We start from the raw sequence: 5,506 nt of genomic DNA, 5'->3' as shown, positions 1-5,506 counted from the left end.
ACAGTCAAGTTAAGAACTTGGTTCTTTCTCTTTAAGATAATTTATACTCCACTACAGTGCTCATGATTGGCCTTGTTTCACTAGATACAATGACCACGTATTTAACTACGATAGTAGCATTCCAAATCATAAGGCCTTAGTGAATTATGATTGAGTTGAATTCTCTGAAAGACTCACTTAATATCTCACTTTAACTCTAAATCAAAGAGCTCGCATGAAATTATACGGTTAGATTAAATTGAATCATTGACTAATAATTCAATAACTAACGCTATCATTTGTGTGTGTGTGTGTGTATTCAAAAAACAAAAAAAACAAAAAAAAAAAAAATTGTGTCTTGTATGAGTTTTATACTTGTTTGTTTGACATTAGTGGATTCTTTAATTGGCAGTGTGCCCATGAAATTTTTCAAATGTGTGTGGGTTTTACCACGTAAAAGAAAAAGATAACTTTAACGCAAAGGTCCCGGTACTGTTCACTTCAATGAAAAACCACATTTTTACACTAAAAAGTCAATCATGGTACTATTTAATTTACTCTTTATTTTGTTCTTATCGTTAAAACTCAAAGTTTTCCAGCCCTTTTCGTTAGTTTTCCTAAGTGTGTTCTCATCTTCTTATTTAATATATTTCATTTAAGTGCTGCATTTTGCAAGATTGAAACGACTGGGGATCTCACCGTTTTTAACTAGGTTGTTTATTTGTTGGGTTTTGGTCCCTTAGTCCATCAACATTTTCATAAGCTTATTTTATTTTATCTAACGTATATTTTTATTTACAAATAATAATCAACACGAATCTACAATAAGGGGAGATAAAAGTGTTTGAACATAGAATGCAATGGATTGAGCATGAAGACCTTAACTGCTAGAGCAATCGACATGTTTCTTGTATTAGTAAATCAATTGATTCTTCACGATCCTCTCTCTCAGTAACCGGAGTGCTAAAAATTAAAAGAGTTTTTTTTTTTTTTTTTTTAATGAAAGGTAATATTGTTATGATGTAATATAATGTTGAATAATGATTTAATTGTAAACTTAGAAAGAAGGATAAACAAAATGATATCGAACAAGAGCATAATGAATTTCAGGAGTCAACCCATTCTCATACCATGTAAACTAATAAAATGATGAGAAATAATAAAAATTAATTATAAACTATGATTCTTATTCATAGACACAAAATAAAGAGGATTACAAATTGCAAACGACTTTAATCCAAAAGATTACATCTTGCCAGAACTTTCGAAATTACAAAAAGTACCTTATAAATTATCCCAACATAAAAACAAACCAAATTACTACTTAGTTTATGGTAACCCGCCTCCAGATGGCTTTTGTGGTATTGGTACGCGTACTTTCATTGCCTTAATAATCTCCATTTGCAGACGCGACTTACTGACCATCGTCTCTACATCATCTGCAATGACAAGATCAGGAACTTCATCATTAGTTACCAAACATATGTATGTTAAACAATGATTTAATGTATACATATGTGTAGGTGAGAGAGAGAGAGAGAGAGAGAGATAGAGATAGAGAGTGTGTGTGTGTGTGAGATTTAATGTATACATTAGCTACTGAAAATACATACTATGTTTTGAATTTTCAGAAACATTGGCAAAGACTACTTCGGATGAGAACAATAACAATATAATGATGGGAATCATGTAAACAACGCTAGCCTTGTGAACCATATTGCTGATTGATATACAAGTTTGGCTCCTTCGTCCCCATACAACTACTTATATATATAACGCGATGTCTAAGACGCGTTTTAGGTTTTTTATTTTGTAAAAAGTAGTTACTTGACTTACAACGGAGTATTGCATGCTAAGTCAAGGGTTGACCATTAATTAATTATCATTTCATGATTCTTCCATTGTTCCATGCAAAGTTTCTTTTATGTGTGTGGAAATTTCTTCTGTGTTATAAAAGTGGATGACCCATTCACCGTTCCAACACTTCCTGTCAGCCAACAAACGTTGAAAATGTGGCGTTTACTATCATATTTCTTGGTTTTAGCACGAATTATATGCTTTCATATTTAAAGGCCTATCAGCTCGCAAATATTATATAGAAGTAAATCTACAACCTCTTGTTTTCATTGCTTTGTAACTTCATTTTGATAATGAGAGAGACTACTGTTACTATCCCGAGTACTTAGCCACACTTGCCGAACCTAGTAAATATTGTGTCTTATTTATTTTATGTCCAACTGCACATAAATCTTCAATTTCAAGTAAATAAAAAAATATAATAATAATAACAGGCCACTTAGTACAATGATCTACTAATAATCCTTTTCACTTGCAAGTGAAAGGTTTTAGGTTTGATCCTCGCGAAAGACGAATTTGAACCCAATCATTGCTAGCCCATTGTGAGGCTAAACCCACCCTCTCCCTTTTAGTATAGTAACATTTGTTCAAAAAACTAAATACTGTTGTAAACTTTCTAGTTTAAGTGTGATTGTGTAAATCCTATATTAGATTTCATTCTAGTTATTTTTTCCTATATGGACTTGTATTCCTTGGGGATGAAGGATTTCTTCTTTCCCTTACTACTATAAATAAAGGCACTGCATAGGGGGGATACCACACACATTTCTCTACACAATTCTACAAACACACCTCTCTTTTTCTCTCTTTGCCGTCGACCCTCTTCCTTTGTCAGTTAAATATAGGCCACAACACATTATCAGTACGCTCATACCGCTACGCCTAGGATTTTGAAGTGGAAGCTTTCTGCATCAAACTAGTTCATCCATATTATCATGCAATCAGCTCGTTCTTCTAAAACAACAATTTTTTCTCGATATTTTTGTAGCCCTGATAGCATAAACATTCACCACAATGCATAACCCAACTTTACGTTTTTCGAATTTTAGATTCTACATAAATTGTGTATGCATTATATCCATAATTGTTAAATTATGTGAATTTGATATTTTCCATGAATTGCATCAAATATATGTTCATTCGTTAAAATTATTTGTCAATATGCATTGAATTACAATCTCTGAAAAAAAGAAAAAAAATGAGAAACTCTTAAGGTTCTTGAAACCTATGACCTGTGACGCACACCCGAGCTCGAGTGAGCCTCTCTGGGCCACAATGCACCAGAGCCAAACCCATGCTTCATCTAAGACAATGCCGTTTTTGGTATCAAACCCATGACCCAGTGTTGCCTGTAGTTGGCCATGGCTTTACTACCGTTTTCCCTAGGAAATCATGACCTGCAGTTGTGCTTGGGACATGTGTGCTTGTTGTCCATAAGGAACACTGTATTCTCTAAAATGTTGGCTTAGGTTATCAAGCTCAGGGCTTACCACCCTAATTATCCAATCCAATCTATTCGATTGGATAAAGCTGGGAAATTCACATCTAAAGCTTTTGATGACTACTGCATGTTAGGTGAAGTTGATGTTGAACATTATGTACCCTATGTTCACACCCAGAATGGCCTAGCAGAGGCATTCATTAAGCCCTTACAATTGATTGCTCGATCATTAATCATATGTACCAAGCTCCCGATCGTTGTTTGGGGCTATGCAATATTGTATGCAGCCATATTGGTCCGCCTGAGGCCTGTTGGGACCCAATCATATAGCTCATTTTAGTTGGTCACCAGATACGAACTCGACATATCACATCGCGCATTTTTGGTTGTGCGGTCTATGTGCTGATTTCGCCGCCCTTACATACAAAAATTGGGCCTCAGCTAAGGATGGGAATCTATGTTAGATATGATTTTCCTTCGATTATTCATTGGTTAGAACCTTTGACAAGCGATCAATTTACTGCTGATTTCGCGGATTGACACTTCTATGAGACAGTCTTCCTATCTTTAAGGGGAGATAAGAACGTCAACGTTCTTGATAAATGACGCGAATTATCGTGGACGACTCCCACTTTGTCTCATTTAGATCCCCACATCACTCAATCTGAAACTAAAATGTAGCCTATATTAGATCTTCAGAACATAGCTCAGAGCATGCCAGACGCTTTGACCTATCTATTCTGAGTGACAAGATCACATATTTTGACTGTGGATGTGCCTACAAAGATGGATGTACCAAATGTACAACGGACTTCCCTCCAAGATGCCCGGGATGCCACTTTGGTTAATCCACATACATTAGTGGCTAGCCAATCCTCTACCCCTACACATAAGCATGGCAGACCTCATGGCTTAAAAGATTCACACCCCCGGAAGAGGAAACCCACGGCACAAGCCCATGAAAAGCCTACCATGTATCCGATTGTCGTTTACACATTATATCCAACTCATAAGGAAATTCTAGATTACGAAAGTGTCCTTGAAAAGATGAATCCACCTCCCGAGAATCGTGAGATTGTGATCTATTATGCTAGCTGAAATGATGGGTAGTATAGAAATGAGATGATCGTTGATCGTTGATGATGCATTAGCATATGTAGTAGCTATTGAGATCATGTTGAGCGACAATATAGAACCTCATTTCGTTGATGAATGTCGACATAGAACCAATTGGCCAAACTGGAAACAAGCAATCCAAGTTGAACTCGATTCACTTGCGAAATGTAAGGTGTTTAGACTTGTAGCTCATACTCCTCCAAATGTGAAGCCTGTTGGCTACAAGTGGGTTTTCGTTTGGAAACGTAATGAGAATAATGAAATTGTGTGTTACAAAGCTTATCTTGTTGCGCAAGGCTTCTTACAATGCCCTGGGATTGATTATAACGACACTTATTCACCCGTTATGGATGTGATTACTTTTCGCTACCTTATCTATTTGGTAGTTTCTGAAAAATTGAGTATGTAGCAGATGGACGTAGTAACTGCGTATCTTTAAGGGGATCTTGATACGGAAATTTAGATGAAAGTTCCTAAATAACTTACATTGACTGGATCAAATATTTCCAAACCTCGGAACACGCTCTCAATTCGGGTGAGGTGTTCACTCTACGATTTGAAGCAATTCGAAAGAATGTGTTAACGAACTATGCCCTTGTGTGTTCATTAAGAAGTCACATTCCAGTTTTGCGATAGTTGCAGTATATGTTGATGACATGAATCCCATCGAAATTCTTGAACAGCTCGCGAGAATTGCTGTGCGCCTGAAGTAGGAATTTGAGATGAAAGATCTAGGAAAGACTTATATTGTCTCGGTCTCGAGATAGAGCACCGTTCAAATGGAATCTTAGTAGTGTAAACACGAAAATTCTGTATAGAATGAAACGAGAACACGTGTACGAAATAAATTTGTATTGATTTGAACTTATAGGTTACAATCTCTGTTTACAATTTTCCTCTCATTCAATCTTCAAATTTGATGTAGATGCATGACTGTTAATCTAAAGGTCGCGATGACTCGATCTCAGATGAACGGTTGAACTATTGCTTCAAGTTTTGAGCTTAAAATAGTGTATGGATGGTCTTCACCTCAAAGTTGCAGCAAAGGGCAGTGTTTGATGCGGGATTTCGTTGCTTCAAGGGTTTTGGCGACTTGATCTTGAAACAAACGCT

At 36.2% G+C, this 5,506-nt stretch overlaps 1 long non-coding RNA gene across 1 annotated transcript; it reads right to left on the bottom strand.

Moving 5' to 3' along the window:
- Positions 1 to 1,145: 1,145 nt before the first annotated feature.
- Positions 1,146 to 1,994, bottom strand: LOC125468350. The gene is made up of 2 exons (XR_007250755.1): positions 1,593 to 1,994; positions 1,146 to 1,418 (listed from the first exon to the last, which is right to left on the bottom strand). It is a non-coding gene; the product is annotated as an uncharacterized LOC125468350 (long non-coding RNA).
- Between the last annotated feature and the right edge of the window lie 3,512 nt (positions 1,995 to 5,506).

The sequence above is a fragment of a genome, unplaced genomic scaffold (genome assembly GCF_019419815.1).
Source record: "Pyrus x bretschneideri cultivar Hongxiangsu unplaced genomic scaffold, Pyrus_bretschneideri_v1 Contig37, whole genome shotgun sequence".
NCBI classification, from domain to species: Eukaryota; Viridiplantae; Streptophyta; class Magnoliopsida; order Rosales; family Rosaceae; genus Pyrus; species Pyrus x bretschneideri.
Note: the sequence above shows the minus strand (reverse complement) of the source record. Positions and strands in the feature narration are given on the sequence as shown.